General features: G+C 35.2%; 1 pseudogene; it reads left to right on the top strand.

Annotated features, from left to right (window-relative positions):
* The first annotated feature begins 5,884 nt into the window (after positions 1-5,884).
* Positions 5,885-17,465, top strand: LOC113324659 (annotated as a pseudogene).
* Positions 17,466-18,309: the final 844 nt, after the last annotated feature.

Genomic DNA, 18,309 nt, shown 5'->3' with positions numbered 1-18,309 from the left:
TAAAAGTCTTCCAAACATAAGAAAACAAACTACCAATCCGCAATAAAAAAGTCTTCCAAACATAAGAAAATAAAGTAGTAATTGTTGCAATCACTCATTTACGACGACCACTACGAGAAACTTTTCTACTCTTGCGTTTAGGAGCTTTAGCATTTCCTTCGCCACTATGAGTGTCCTCTCCACTGCTTTGTTGTTGAACCATTCGACTAGAATCTTCCTCTTCTTGGCGACTCCTTTTCACCGGCATTGGATCTTCAACATTGTTGGGTGAAAAAACAATACCCAATTGGTTGTAGAGGTCAGTTTGTTCTCGAGTGTCCATGGGGTCTCCAGTCCGAATCTTTGCCATCAATTTAGCACCTGACTAATCTTTTTGCAATCAAAAGCATAAATAAATGACTATTTGTTTTTCAATATTTCATAACATTTTGAAAAGCACAAAAAAGAGTAAATCTCTTACCGCCACATTCCATAAGACCAAGGCCTCATCACCACAGGTAGGTGTATTCTTCATAATCTTCTGAGATTGTTTCTCCACTTCCTTCGCTTTCGCTTTCTCAGCACGGGCTTGTTGGACTTTTTTTATCACACGAGGATGAGAAAATCTTTCATACCATTGAATGTATCCTGGGTCAGCGACATTTGGCTCATCATACGAATCTGGAAAGTCTTCATTTGGAACAATATAATCTGCAAAGTTGTTCCAATGGGCCACAGATGGAGCAGGTTCGTATTTGGGAAAAAAAATTCTTTTTGCTGTTCTTAGATCCCTGCTTCATCACCTTGAAGTTGAACTTTTCCGCTTTTGGGACAGTTTGGACGCAAGAAAATTGTCTCAATACTCTTCGAGGATTGTACATTGTACAACCGCCAGGATAAAACAACGGTTCATTGTAACCCGCGACATGTTAGAAACCAATAACATCAACATCTTCCTCTTCTTCATCTTCATTAAGGGTGTATGGATGAAAAACTACATCTTCAACCGTTAAATCATCCAATTTCTCCCTTAACCTCAACACCTTCTCTTCCTTATTCTTGTCCCGTGAGTTCAAAAATTCATATTTACCATCTGCAGGCTTCCTATAAGGCCAAGGATTGTGAGCATGAGACAATTTCAGTTTAGGGAAGTGGTCGTACACCCAAACCTATGAGAAGAACCCACAAATGATACACTCGCAGTATGATTAGTAACAATACACATTCATTCACTTATCAAAAACAAAGTTCAATTTGTTCACAATGAGAATTTTCAAACACACAAAGGATAATTCAACGACGTACCTGGACAAGGGTGTATAACCCTCCAAAGAAAACACTCCTAAGCCTCGAAGCTTTTCATAAATCCGCTTGAATGAATGAAAGAACCGCAATGCCCTAACAGTAGTTGTTCACCTCATCAAGGGGGTCCAATAACTGGAGGTAATGGGTATTTACCACGTGACCTGAAGTGTCGGGAAAGAAAATGGTTCCTAGTTGATATAACAAATAAGCAGTCACATGGTGCTTAATGTTTACCTCAGTCATCACCAAATTTCGTTCAAGAACCAACTTGATCGTCCCACTAAACTCATCAAACAAGGTTGTCATCTTGATCTTTTTCAACATGTTCTTGCACGTGCGGTATTTGTTAAACGGATTATGCTCATCACCTTCGTCAGGCTCTTTTGCAGCTCTTCTAAACTCACATTATGACTTGCTAGAGCTCCATCCTAGACACTTTTCGACCAACTTTTCAAGACATTCATAACTCATTGAGTGATCATAGCCTTCTAGAACACTTGTTCCTGTAATTGGTAGGCTTGTGATTCAAAAACAACCATCCGGAGTTATTGCCATCTCGCCAAACGGTAGATGAAAGGTATCCGTCTCTGGATAAGCCCTCTCGGCAAATGCAGTAACAGTGAAAGTATCAAATTTTTGGTGCGCGTGTTGTATCGCGTTCCAAAGTACACAATCATATACCGCCAACCGGACATCATCACACTCATTTTATACATTCCATATCTTGTTCTTTTGACGTTTTAAAACATGGACAACATTATTATGGTCTTACAATAACAACATCCTACCTTATATACTAATATATATAGAAAAATATATGTCAAAATATAAAAAAATCGTTGAGAAATCTTCATGGTTAGATTCAATACCTTTGCCGAATAGATCTTATCATCCCATGAGTTTTTGTAGCCAAACAAGACGTCCCCTCCATCTCTTGGAGTACCATAAGTTAGGTTCTTTGGTGGAAAACACAGATCGTCATCAGGAATGTATGCATATCTAGCACAAGGTTTTTTAGCCGCCTTTCTAGTTTTTTTCTTGACTTCTTCCTGTTCAACTTCCTCTTCATCCGAGTCGTCCACTGCTTCTTCATCTTCATTGTCTCCATCCTTATCCATACCTTCCTCACCTTCAACATTGTCATCCCCATCATCCTTATCTCCATCTTACTTATCTTCTTCATTGTCATCCACATCATCCTTATCTCCATATTCCTTATCTTCTTCATTGTCATCCCCATCATCCTTATTTCCACCCATGACTTTAGATGGTTCCTCTCCTCCTCCTTGATTATGTTCTTGATTACCCATGTCTTCCACAATTTCTTCATTAACTTGTTGTATCACATAGTCAACATTATCTCTATTGACATCGTCTTGGATGACAACACCCGACAATGACCCACGTCCATACTTAGCATTTTTGGTTCCACGCTTACCGACATCACAATATACTTTCCCTCGAGGTGTGGGAGTTCTCAAATCTTATGGTAATGGTTGGTTGGATTTCTTACCTTTGCCACTAAACAAAAGAAATAAGGAATAATTCACGAAAAAAAACAACTCAAGAAAAAAAATCGTGTTCCAGGGCAGAGTTCGGTTACTCAAGCATTTTTGCGAGCAAACCGAACTCCACATATATATGTAATTAGCCAAGAGTTCGGTTTATCAAGGTTTTTTGCGAACAAACCGAACATATTGGACAGAGTTCGGTTATAAAAGAACTCAACATAATGGGAAAAACAGTAAAGTTCGGTTACATGGAAAAGTTTGTTTTTCTTTTCAAATATGGTTAGAGTTCGGTTACATGACAGTTTCAAAATTTTTTGCGAAGCAACCGAACAAATTGGAAAACGTTCGGTTGTATGGGTACTAAACACACAGGGAAAAAAAGAACAGTTCGGTTACATGGCAAAAAGAAATTCTTTTGTAATACAGGTAGAGTTCGGTTACATGGCAGTTTTAAACATTTATGCGAAACAACCAAACAGAGTTTCTTTTGTAATACAGGTAGAGTTCGGTTACACGGCAGTTTCAACAATTTTTACGAAATAACCGAACTCAGAGTTCGGTAACCTAGTTTTAAATCCTATAGAACCGAATTGTTCTTCGTGTTCTTCATACCAGGTAGTTCGGTGAAGAAACTAGGGTAACAATAAAACACATTCTAACCGAACTCAACACTGTAACTTCCATATGAACACTATTTTGATGATTTCTACTCAATTGAACCGATGAAAATCAAATTAAAAGTAATGAGTTTGTCGGGAAATACCTGCGAATCGGTCCCATGGCAGACTCAGGGTTGTTCTTGCGACTGTTACGCCGAATCAATTATTCACCTTCCAGTTCAAGTTCTTCCTCAATTCTATTTGCTTGATTAGCTAGATGTCCTAATGGTGGACCTTTTCCTGGGAGTCTTTTGGTTTGCTTTCGACGAACCATTTATATAGTTGATTGATTAATCGACGATGAAAATTTTATGAATCGACGATTAATCGATAGAGACGAGTTTGAAATGAAGAAGAAGAGGAGAAAACAGTTCTCCTTGCGTCAGATTTTTTTTTTCTTTTTTCTTTTAGATTAGGTTTCACGATTTAAGGTAGAGTTAGTGTTAATTAGGGCTTGGAAAAATTAGTAAACTCGCTACTTTAGGACACCCGTTAGCATTGTAGAGTAGATGGTCTTATAAAACAATGGTCCCAAAAAAGGCTGATCCCAAAAAATCGTTCTTAGACCATGTTTCATATAAGCCTCGTATTATTACCAGGCCCATTTCCAAACCATCAAGCAAACCAATCACACAAGTTAAGTTCCAAGTTAAATTGTAAAGCTTCAACCATAATTTTGTGGGTTTAATTGGATTCAAACTATCTTAGATGACCGTCAATTTCTTTTGACTAAATTCTATTTTTCAAAATTAGATTATGTTAATAGAGTTTTCATATCTTTGGCTGATAAGGAAGAAAAGCATCGTAGAAGAAACAATGTAATCGGGTGAACGGTCGGGTGGTAAGCCTGACTTTCTCCTCAACCTGTAATCTTTCTCTTGAAATGAAATTTATTGTCTTAGCAAAAAAAAAAAAAAATTGCAATTTCTCAACATCATTATTTATTTTTTCAAAGTAGATGAAAAGATACGGAGACTGTTAAATTGCAATCACACATGTTAAATCGCAGTTTCTCAACATTGTCTTTTTAGTTTTTCAAACCAGACTATTGTTGGTAGTCGTCTCGGTTTGATATTTTGTAATGTCCGCGTTTCATACTTTGTGACCTATAAAGGTGAAGGAGAATAAAATCACAGACAAAACCATAGGATTGTCAGATTTGATGATGTGGGTAGTTATGTTTTCTTTTCTGTTAAGGCAGGGTAGTTATGTTGTTCACTAGGCGGGAAGATCAACTAGAATATGTTATGTTATGTTATTAAAAGAATTAAAAATTAAATTTTAACAGCCAATGAATGAACTACACAAAGATAATCTCGTAACCATGACTGAAGAATTGGATGAGTGAATCAGCAGATCATCTTTTTAGTTTTTGCAATATAAAAGAAAAAGGAAAACAAACTAACAAAAAGAAGTGCTGCCAGTACTAATAACTAGGGGAGCAATACAAGAAGGGAAGTTGGGAGGAAACCACCAATCAGCTATGTTGCCGGTGAACGCAGAACAAACCACAAGTCCATAACCCACAGTTCCTAGGATTGGAACCTGCCGCTGATACCATAGTTGAAGGAATGAAGAGAAACTATTTGGTAGTTTCTCTTATCTGCATAATATGATTCCTAGTGTGCCACGCAGTTTTTGTAGTTCCATTGTTAAGAATCTTGGTTATGACTTGAGCCTCTCCCGACCTTTCTGAAGATTTTCCTTATAGCAGCAAGATGCAGAAACCATGATAAGTAGAATCACAAGCAGCACTATTAAACCTTTTATATACAACATCCCAGCCTTGGCTAGAGGACATACATGTTTCAGAGATTTTGCACAATCTGCAGTCCATATGGATGCGTTGTATAAAGTATTAGTTTTAAATATTGCAGGGCTTTACCCTTGATTAGAGGGAGCCCTTCCAGAAATTCTCGACGGCCTCAGGAGACCCAAACCGTGCGACGTGGAAGCTTATATGACTTAGCATTTTAAAGAAGGGAGATTGATAATGTCGTTTTTCTTACTGTGAATCGCTGTACATTTACTCCAAGTAGTCAAGAAAGGATGATGTAAACCTATATATATACTCTAAAGGATGTTAAATTATAAAAGAAGTTTGAAAGGTATGAATTGTTTTCTATGGAGAACCAAACTGTGCCCGTACGTGCAACGCACCACTAGTAAATTAACACCGCAACTACGGATGAGCAGATTCGGATCCCCTCAATTTTGGAATAAATAATACAGCAACTACTTTCCACACCAAGAATTCAAAACCTCATAATAATTTTAGTTCAAAGACTTTTTCTAAAGACAAGGTATGATTATCAGCAACTCTCAGATCGTACCTAATATGCGTGAATGAAGAAAGAAACACAGAGAGAAAAGGAGATACAGAAACAACATTGTAGTGATAGAGAGAGACTAATAAAAACAAGTGCTATAATGGTTGTGCCTGGAACTCTCATGCCAAGTTTACATATCCTAACAACAATTTTAGTCGCCATCTTTGTTGTCATTGCTGTTTATATGATAAGCGAAAGTAGTTGGCCCTTCTTTGAAAATGTCAGTACAATGTCCAGAACCACAATGAAGGGTTACAACAACACGAAAATAAAGCACAACGAGACGACATTGAAGGGCTATGGCGAACTGACAACTGCACAGTAAAGTTGTGATCTCTTTTCAGGTAAATGGGTTTTCGATAATTCGACTACCTCCTTTGTATTCTTGGAAGCAGTGCTCACTCTGGAATGATTGGTATACCTGTGAGAAGTTTGGAAGAAAGGATTTAAGATATCAGAATTGGAGATGGCAATCCGACCAGTGTGACTTACCAAGGTCATTATGATTCTTTCTACTTTTATTAATTACTTGATGTTTTCCAATCTGAGCTTTGATTCAACTAATTAACATTTGGTTTTTGTAAACTCTTAATCTTAATTATACTGGTTAAATGTAACATAAGCTAGGTTCAATGCCAGAGAATTACTAGAGAGACTGAGAGGGAAAATGATGGTCTATGTTGGAGATTCAATGGGCACAACTCAGTGGGATTCCATGGTTTGCATGGTGGAATCTGTGATGAGAAATTTTCTGTTTAGTCAAAAACCCGACCCGGGATTACTGTGTAGTCCAGCGGGATAAACAAATTATCCGCTGGTCAAAAAATGTTTAAAAAGCAGCGGCAATTACCTTTATACCCATAACACGGGATTATGTCAGTTCCTTTTTCATTTTTCTTCTACTCAGTTTTCAGTTTTCTTCTCTCTCAGTTCTCTCCCTTCTTTCAACAGTTGCAGAAATTCAGTTACCGAAATTTGAAATCAGTTACAGGAAAACGAAATCGATAAAGATCATCAACAGCGGTTACCGAAATTTGAAATCGAAAATCTATCAACAACAGTTACAGAAAACCTAATTTTCATAACTTTCCGACCTAATTTTCATTTCATTCAGTTGAAGAGAAAAAATGGTATTGAATAGAAAAATTAAGAGGACAATTACAGAAGAAAACCCTTCTCTAGCAAAAAGAAGAAGAAAAAACGATGATGATTCACCAACAACAAACCCCGAAGAAACCCCCCTGCTGTTACTCCTTCACCAATAACAAGAAGTAAGAGTAAAGTTGTTACTCCTTCACCAACAAAGAGGAAGAAACATGTCGATCAGAAAATAGGTAAGTTGTTGTCGATTTTCTTTTTGATTTCTATGCTCAATAGAATCACTACATATTTGTATGTAGTGTCTGGTATACATGTTTTCATATGTTGTTTATGTAATTTGAGACAACATATTGACATGCAGTGTGTGATTCATATGTTTTTTGTTCAATAGAATCACAACATCTCTGTGAGTCATATGTTTTACATGTTTTTCATCTGTTGTGTATGTAATTTGACACAACATGTTGACATGCAGTATGTGATTCATATATTTTTTTGTTCAATAGAATTACAACATCTCTGTGATTACATATTGATATGTTTTCATAAGTTGTGTATGTAATTTGACACAACATATTGATATGCAGTGTGATATTCATATGTAGTGTTGGTAGATTAGCATGTGGATACCACTACGTATTAATATGTAGGATATTTGATATTGTTGGACACTACATATCAATATGTAGGATATTTTTTTTGATGTTGTTTTTGGTTTACTACAGCAAAAACCAAAATAAAGAAAGCATCAGCTACTCCTAAAGAAAAAAGCAAAAGAAAAGCAGCAACGACAACTACTAAAGTAAAAGGAAAAAAGGATACAAAGGATGCTACTCTTTCACTGCAAGCAAAGGGGAACAAAGCACTTGTCCTGAGAGATGCTACTCCTTCACCAAAAGCAAAGGGGAAAGCAAAAAAGGGGAGGGGGGGGGGGGGGGGGGTAATGTATCCCTGAAAGAAGGTATGTAGTGTTTTGATACAATAAAAAGTGTTTGTAGTGTTAAAACCAAATTAATTCTTAATAACAAGGGGGAGCTGCCCCCTCGACCCTCGTAAATGGTGAAACTAATCGAATAGGGTGATTTTAATGTTCACTTTCCCATGTATCACAGTAGATACATGGAATATGAAATATGTGATTTTAATGTACACTTTTTACTGTATCAAAGCAGATACATATGCCATACGCACTATTACATATCAATATGTAGAGGTAGATACTTCTATTCTTGTAGTGCTATCTACCATTACATATTGATATGTACTTATAATAATACGTAGTGGTATCTCCTATTACATATCAATATGTAGAGGTAGATACTTATATTCTTGTAGTGGTATCTACCATTACATATTGATATGTACTTATAATAATACGTAGTGGTATCTACTATTATATATCAACATGTAGAGGTAGATACTTATATTCTTGTAGTGGTATCTACCATTACATATGATATGTACTGCTAGTAATATGTACTGTTAATAATATGTAATTTCAAGTACTTTATAGATATTACAACTACATATTGATGATATAGCTACATGTTAATATAGTATATTGATATGTAGTGTAATAGTTTTAGATTCTTGTAATAAGCGTAAGAAAGGAGCTGGAAAACCACGAAGTTTATACCGTGGCGGTTTTAGGGGCTTGTGAGGGATTGCGAAGACTATTAAGACCACTTAAAAACTTATGTTGATTGAGTTGCAGCTGAAGCTGATTTCTGAAGCATCATACGAGAACCTGTTCCTAATGTTCTGGTACACAAAATTTGAGTTGGAACACTGGTTGAAGATTGAAGATGCAATGACCAAAATGTTATGTTGTTACGTGATAGTTCAAGATCCAAACAAGATTACATTTTGCTTTGAAAAGCATGGCTCACCAAATGAGCTGTTATCCACACCAGAAGAAATGACACTTGTTTATGGGATGCCAAGAATTTCAAATAGGGAATATTATGATTTAAGGCTTACACAAGTCAATAAACAAAGTGGATGACGTGAAACAGAATTCTTCAAAAGGACTTTTCCTGCTGATATGCAAGCTGGTGATAAAGTGACTAGGCCAATGATTGTGAAGGCAATCTTGAAAATCCTTAAACGAACACCAATTAATGTGAAAAAGAAGAAGTTTGATGAAGAGTCTCTGCAAAGCGTGGGTGATCAATCAAATGAAGATTCTGAAGAATCTGAGGAAGACGAGGAAGATGCCGAAGATCTTGTTAGGCTTATCTTCCTATTTATGTGCACTTCATTATTTTTTGCAACAAGTGATGCAAACGCTTTGAATGAAAAATATATCGGTTTCGTCCTTGATCTTGATAAGGCCAAGAATATTTCATGGCCTGACCTCACCCATTCTCATTTAAAGAAAGAGATGAATGAAAACGTGGAATCCCTAGAACACACAAATGGTTGTGTTGTTTATTTATTGGTAAGAATCTATTTATTTTTTTATTTGTTTATTCTACTTTAAAAATCTTTTTATTTTGTGTGTTTCCTACATTTTGATAGTATATATTTTTGTTTTGTGTGTTTTCTGCATTTTAATATGTACTTGCAGCCATGGTTTGCGGAGCATACCCATTTGGTGGCGCCCGAGGATATAGTGACAGAACCTGAAGGAATGTATGTTCCAAGAGTGGCTAGGTGGAATCATACAAATATGTGTACTGAGTTCCTAAAGGATATTGATCTTTCTGAGTATCAGGTAAACTTGCAGTACATATTTTGTCGAATAAAAATATATATTGATAAGCATATGTAGTTCGACATATTGATATGTAGTGATATTTGCATTGATAAGTAGTTATTAGCATAACATATTCATATGTGGTGATACATATCAGTATGTGGATACTGATAACTAGTTATTAGTATATCAATATGTGGTTTCGACATCAATATGTATATATTGATAAGTAGTTATTAGCATATCAATATGTCGTAGTGATACATAACATCGAAAATATATATTGATATGTGGTGATACATATCAATATGTATTTATTATCATTCAAATATGTGGATACATATCAATATGTAGTTCTCCCTGTGTATCTAATAGAGAAAGAAATATAAAAGGTTTTTTTTTTGGTAATATCTAATATGTAGTTGTTTTTTTACATTATTTGATTTGTACCAGTTCCATGTTGATTTCAAAGACGAGATCACAAACCAATAAAAACAAATCCTTAATCGTATCTCATGAAGGATTCAAGAGGAAGAAAATACTGGAGCTTGTTGTTTAGATGACAATTCCGAATCCGAAGAAGAGAAAGAACAAGAGGAAGAAGAAGATGACTCAGTATTGGGGGGAGAAGATTGGAAGATCAAATACGATAATTTGAGGAGTACAATATCTTCTAAATGGAGTGAAGTCAACACAATGCAGCAAGAGGGAGAAACGGTTGAGGCTTCAAAGGTTGAGTTCATGTTGCATGAAATTTATCTGAAAGCTTTCCCTTTGCAGAGAGAAGCCAGCCAGGAAGATTATGTTAGCTTGGGATGTACACCTACTCAAACCAAACTCAATGAAGAGTTGAATGTGGACCCAATAGTTGAGGTCGAAATGCAAGGTTCTCCGGAAGATCAAACATATGTTAATATCAACAATGATGAAGTTGGTTTGTCAACACCGAAAGATCAAACTCATGCTAATGCCACCTCTGAAGTTGAATTGTCAACAACACCTGCAGTATTGAAGTTCCATGATGTTGAAGTTCAGCGTTCTGAGGTTAAAAACTGGGCTAAATCTAATTTGGAGCAAAAAGTCAAATATATACAAGAGACAAAAGGAAAATAAAACACACAGGTAAGTAGCATATCAGTACGTAGTCTAAGTAGCATATCAGTATCTACTGTTACATATCAATATGTAGTGGTAGATATTTATATTCTTGTAGTCGTGTCTACCATTACATATCAATATGTAATGGTAGATACTTACATATCAATATGTAGTGGTAGGATACTTACATTCTTGTAGTGGTGTCTATCATTACATATTGATATGTACTGTTACATATCAATATGTAGTGGTAGATACTTACATTCTTGTAGTGGTGTCTACCATTACATATTGCTATGTAATGTTACATAGCATGTTGCATACTACATACCAATATATAACATACTACATATCAATATGTAGTATGATTATATACATAACATGACAGTGTTGAAAATAACATATTGATACTACATATTAATGTGTAGTATCAATATTAATATGTAGTATCAATACATAGCATACTACATATCAATATATAACATACTACATACTACATATCAATATGTAGTATCAATATATAACATACTACGTATCAAACATACTACATACCAATATATAACATACTACATATCAATATGTAGTATCATTATATACATAACATGACAATGTTGAAAATAACATATTGATATTACATATTAATATGTAGTATCAATATACAACATAGTACATATCAATATTAATATGTAGTATTAATATATAACATAAAACATATTAATATGTAGTACCAATATATAACATATTACTACTAGTACTAGTACTAGTTACTACTAGTATACTACATACTACATATTAGTGATATTCCAGTTGTGTTACTTTGTTGTGTAGTATACTACACATTAATAATTTTGATACGCTGCCCCTTCGACCCCTGTAGATGGTGAATCAGCTGGGAAACCACAAAAGTTGAAACTAATCTTATGGAATTGTTCAAATTTGTTTTAAGTGATGTGAATGTCAGTATGTAGTGGAAGATGGTTACACCACAACTACTGATTGTATTCTTGTTACAATATCAGTATGGTTACACTACAAAAATCACTAAATACTGATATGATATTTTACACTACAAATCACTACATACTGATATGTAGTATTAGTATGGTTACACTACAAATCACTACATACTGAAGATGCTTACGCTACAATACTGACATGTAATATCAGTATGTAATACTACACTACTGGTGATAGATGATGACATTTTGATAGACTTAACGACATATTTCATTATTCGAAAAGATCAATATAACTACATTTTGATAGACATATAATGTTTCAAAAACCAAAAGATGTCTAAGAAACAACAAAAACAGTAATTTCAGTACACTTGTGATGTATGTACTATAAAAGAAACAGTTATTAACCACATTCAGTTGGTACTGTATGTAATGATTGAAATACTACTTACTTAAAAATACATTGTATTGTATCATCCTACCCCAAGAAATATCTTTAATATGTACTGATTGAAATACATACCTGGCACAAAATCATTCTTCAGAAAGTTCATACTGACGGATAAGAGTGCATGTTGTCTTGTTGTGATGAGTCTTCAAATTACAGTTTGAACATTTGACAGATTTTCTACTAGTCTCATATGATGATTTAATATGCTTCCCCTTTTTCCTGCCTGGTGGAGCCCTAATTACTTCTGGTGGGAGAACGGTATCGTCTATGTGATACTCATCAGGTCTGTGAGAAAAAATAAAGTATCCTAACTACATATAATAGATATTGTTTTTGATATTGTTCCTCAAAAACAATATCAAAAAATGTACTGATTAAAGACTCATACCTGTCGTGGTTAGGAACAGGTCTAATAGTTATTGAATATAGCTCACGAAAAGTGGTAACTTTGAAGTAATCGTCGACGTAATCAAACATCCTTCCTCCAGATTTAGTAATAGCTGCAGTAACGTGCGAGCATGGAAAACCATAAACGCGCCATCGTTGGCAAGTACAAGTTTTTCTCTCTAAATCTACCATATGAGACTTGCACACACAAAAAACACCCATATTATCTACTGAATATATACACAGTACATATTCATATGTTATCTTCAGTACACCTAAGATACTAGTTTGGTGGATAGAGTCCACATCACAGAACATGCTACTTATAAAGAAGAGAAAATAACAAAAATTCAAATGATAGAGATTAGGGGTAAATGTTAACCTTGGAGAATGCACTTCATAACGCTTAGCATCTGACTGGATAACTTTCCAGGGACGACCAATTTGAATGTGTAGTTCAATCAAGGCTTGATACACAGGGGTTAGCAGTTCTGGGTTCATCAAGACATTCTGTTCACGACGTTCTGACATCATTTCCATCATACGTAGCCTACACGACAAGGGAATAGCAAGTCTATTATACTACGTTATACGTAGATTAACAGAACATGTATACTAATACTGTTACAAAAAGAAAACTAATAAAATATTAAGACTACATATAAGCTTGTACTGTGACTAAGGAAACTGATACAAACCTGATCGAGTCAACAAATGCAGCAACAAGTAACTTCTTCTCGCGGTTAATCTAGTTATTGAACGATTCAGCAACGCTAGAAGAAGTCTGACCATAACTACAGCCCTTGAAGAACGCACTAGACCACTTTTCCTTTGGAATGTTGTGGCAGTAGTCAGCAACCCAAGGCCTTACCAAATTAACCATTTCTTGAAGAGCTTCCTCGTATGTTGCAGGAGAAAGAGCATATGTCGCCTTTCGGAAAGCATCAGTCACTTCTTTATACTTTTCGTCAGACTTTGCGATAGGTAAGTTTTTGCCCAAGTGGAAATAACAATATCTTTGATGAGAATTAGGGAATACTTTGAGAATATATTTAACCAACCCTTCACCTCGGTCAGTCATAAAAGTGATTGGGCGATCATCATTCAAAGTCTCCTTCAGATTCTTGAAAAACCATTCCCAGTTGTTATTAGTTTCACCAGATACTAAACCAAACACGAGGGGATAAAAAACTGCAAAAGGAATTATTAGTTATGTTAAGCAACTGCTAAAAGGAAAATAATAACCAACTGCTTGACACTACATATTGACATGCAGTATGGTTTATCTCATACCCGGTAAGGTCAAATATGTAGTATGGTTTACCTCTTTGTTGATATGTGAAAAGCTGACACTACATATTTACATGAAGTATGGTTTACCTCGTACCCAGTAAGGTCAATATGTAGTAGTATCCTCATTGTCAGTATTGTAGTAAAAATGAGTGATCTAACTACCAGACACTACATATCAAAAAAAAAAAAAAAAAAAAAAAAAACTAGTTACCTTGATTGCCATTAAGACATGTTGGCGCCATGAAACCTCCCCTAAAAGTTCCAGTGATAAATGTACAATCACAAAATATCATCGGACGACATAGTTTATATCCCTCTCTACAAGCTCCAAAGCAAACAAAAAGTCCGTTGAATCTTTTTGTAGCATCATTAAAGTCGAAATCAATAAATGACCCGAGGTTTGTTTCCCTAACAACATTCACCCACCAAGCAAGATCAGTGTAAGACTTGACATCATTACCAAAAATCTGTTTATGGGACAACTCAAGTGCATGATATGCATGGTGATACTGGATATCGATCCATCCGGCAACTTTAATATAATCTACGATCTCTGCTGGCGTTACGCGAGGGTTGTGCCTGACACGCTCATGAATTAGATTGTTCATGAGTTTTCTCGTAACTGTTGGATTCTTCAACATATAACCATCGCCACAGGTGTGCCTTCCCTCATATTCCTTTATCTTAAAAACATCAAGAGAACTACCAATGGAAGTTGCATGAAGCCTACATGAACAACCTTTCATGCTGCATACGGCGGTGAATCTCTCAAGGTCATTCTTCTTCTTAATTACCTCATATCCAGTTCTCATGCAGTATTTTTGGCATGCTATACGTACGACATAAACACCACCATAGATTAATTGTGTAGTATCATCAAAAATCTTCTCCCAACCATCTGAAAAAAACACATTTGGGACCTCTTTACCATCTTTCAAATAACTTTTTTTGCACTGAAAACTAAGTCTGCATTACTGTCAACTTCCATACACCTAGAAGAACTATATGCGCCAGCTGAAATTACATCTACCTGCAAATCAAAGAAAGCCGATTGCTTTGCAGAATGTAATGCAGTGATTCCCTGGAGAGTTACATCTGTAAGAATAGGAACTATCGCTTGATTCTGGAAATAGTTAACCAAAATAGTCAATGGAGTCAACCAGCTCCACATATTACAGATGCAAAATTTCAAATCCTCTAAAGTTGAAAACGATGTAACCAAATATGCAAAATGGTATTGCTTATGGTACACATGAGAATAACAATATAAATATGGTGCGGGAGCAACGTCAGACATGTTTTACCCTGTAAAAAATGACCCAATAATTAACTATTGGTAATACACATATTGATATGATACGTATTGACATGTACTGAGATGAACCAAAAAGAGTCTCTGTATGGATATGTATTGTATCATTTCGATATGTATTGACATGTACTGAGCCTATGAATGCATATAACATGTAGAATAAATAACATAATTAAACAACATATCAATATGTACCGTGCATATGAATAAATATGTTCCATATTTTGATATGTATTGACATGTTCTATGCATTACGTATTGATATGTACTGAGTCTCTGAATGCATATAACATGTAGAATAAATAACATACATTAAACAACATATCAAAATGTACCATGCCTATGAATAAATATGTTCCAAATTTCGATATGTATTGACATGTTCTATGCACTACGTATTGACATGTATTGAGTCTCTGAATGCATATAACATGTAGAATAAATAACATACATTAAACAACATATCAATATGTACCGTGCCTATGAATAAATATGTTCCATATATTTTGAGAATTATGATCATATCAACAAAAACCATGCTAATGAAACTGCAGCTATATCAAAAAGAGAGAACAAAAATTACTACATGATCTGTCTAATGAAAAACAAACCTATATCAAAAAATACAAAAATCAGTTTACAAAAGAAACTAAAACAGAACAGCAGCAGATAAAAACGTGATTACAGTAACATACCTTGTTCGAATCTGAGATAAACCTAATTCGAATCTGAGATACCTATTTGAAACACAAAAAAACAAACAAAAAAAAAATTAAAAAATCGAACGGAAACTGAATTGACAATGTAAATCAACATAAAACTGAAATCATAAGAGATAGATAACAATATACATCATATTCAATTATTCTGTTAGAAATCGGATCAGAATAAACCTAATTATTCATCAAGATTTCAAGAACAACAGCTGAGGAAGATGATTAAAAGATAAATACCTTGTTCGAAGCTCAAATAAACCTAATTCGAGGCTCAGATGAACCTAATTCGAAGCTGAGATGAACCTAATTGAAAGACACTACCAGAAAACTGAGATGAACCAAAACGCAACAGCAGATAAAACGAGAGACTGAATCTGAGAAGAAACTGAGTTTGAATGTGTTTTGTTCATGATTAATAGTTGCAGAAGGGTATGTTTGGCATATTTAAACTACCGTCTTGTGCCAACCGCACGTTGATGGACTAGGGAATAAAGATTCTGGTCCAAAAACATGTTTTTGGACCAGCGGATAATTATAATATATGGGTGGACTACACATTAACCGGTCCTCTCATTTCTGTACCAAACAGTAATTCCTAGATCTGAGATGTGATCCCATCAGCACTAAAATCTAGACACACCAATGGCTCTCTGATGATCTTTACAGCCATTGTAAGTTCTATATGCTCTATATATGGCTTGAATTGATCTATGGTTTGTTGATCAAAAAGAATTCATCTATGGTTGACCAACAAATATGTGTAGGAATTCAATGCGACCAATGAGAGATATTGGGCGCCATTGTTGGTTGAATCAAATTCGGATAACCCGGTGTACCATCGAGTACCACATCGGATTGTCAGAGCGGAGCTATTGAAAAACACGCAATTCACTGGTCTGATGCTGATATACTTATCTTTGATTCCTACGTTTGGTGGTTGGAACCAAAACTGGAAGTCTTGTAAGTTTGACAAACCATTTATTAGCTGAATGAATCATACCGAAGGCATTAGGTTTCTTGAGCAATTTGCAACAATGCGCGCGACTAGTAAGAATAGAAAATCATGTACTTGTGAACAGATGGGGATCCTTTGAAAGACCTAATGAAGGAATCTACAAAGATTTAGGAACAGTGGGTAATTTTGAAGTGGGTCTGAAAACATGGTCCGATTGGCTTGAAAATCATATCAACCGTACAAAGACGCAATTGTTTTTCAACACCATATCACCAGCACATGAGAGGTATATCATCTCTATGTCTCAACAATATACTCTATTCAACTATTAACTCTAAATGCATTTAGATTTACCATATCTCTCAATCATCACAATGTTGCAGGGCACGGGAATTGGGAAAGAACAAAGAAGGAAATTGTTACAACGAAACGGAACCGATATTTCAAGGAACAAATACGGACTTTATGAAGGCCTTGGAGAGTAGAGTCAATGAATTGAAGGTTAGAGGTGTTGATGTGAAAATACTGAACATTACACAACTATCAGAATACAGGAAAGATGCCCGTTCATCCGTGTTTAAGAAAATATGGGATACATCAACTCCAGTTAAAATATCAGACCCCGTTAGTTATTCGGATTGTTGGCATTGGTGCCTCCCCGGAGTCCCTGATACTTGGAATGAGCTCCTTTATGCTTACATACTTCCTTAATGACTAGTTTGTAAGAATGTATAAGTACTGTATTTTGATGTCATGTCAGTTATAAGGTGTGTAAGAATCTGCATCTTTTCTTCTTTTCTTGTAACAGTTGTGTTGTTTCGTCTGTTATAATTAAATATTGGAGGAAAAGGAAAACATTCTAGGAGCACCGAGAACGTGCCATTAACAAGCAGCGGACGTCAAGACTGAAAAGGAAAAGGAAAAGAAAAAGATATACAACCCACTCGGCTTAGCTTGACAATCCACAAACTTATCAGTAGCATGCATGATTTAAAACACTATTATTCATCCAGCTAACAAACCGTTGTTGTTTTTTTTGAAGCACAAACCATTGTTTGACGGCATTGTTCATATCAAAGTTCAGAATGGTGTTAAGAGAAAAAGCAAACCAGATGAGTTTTGTAAAATGGCAGTTAACCATTTTCAATTTCTTAACTTGCAGTAAGGAGAAGTGTTTTTGTATATTTCGAAATCTTGTATCCTAAAGATACAGAGTTTGTGTTGGTTATTTGGTTGAATATATTTGATTGATTTTGACGATTTTAGTTGAAATGGAGAAGGGGAAAATATCCTCTCTTGCTCTTCTATTTCATTAATTTTTCTCAATCATTTATCAATCCTTTTCTTTGTCAATATTAGACTATAAGGATAAGAGGATATGTGGAACCGTAGAAACCGTAGAAACAAAAATTGAGTGGACGAACAATACAATTGTTTCTTCTTTTCTTAAATGTAAAATTTCCGGATTTACTTTCAAAAGAAATTAGACTCCATAATGTAGCAAGAATTTTAAAATCCCAAACGATGGTCATATATGTTGACAACAAATAGAACC

This window comes from Papaver somniferum, chromosome 11 (assembly GCF_003573695.1).
Source record: "Papaver somniferum cultivar HN1 chromosome 11, ASM357369v1, whole genome shotgun sequence".
In the NCBI taxonomy this organism is placed as follows: Eukaryota; Viridiplantae; Streptophyta; class Magnoliopsida; order Ranunculales; family Papaveraceae; genus Papaver; species Papaver somniferum.
Note: the sequence above shows the minus strand (reverse complement) of the source record. Positions and strands in the feature narration are given on the sequence as shown.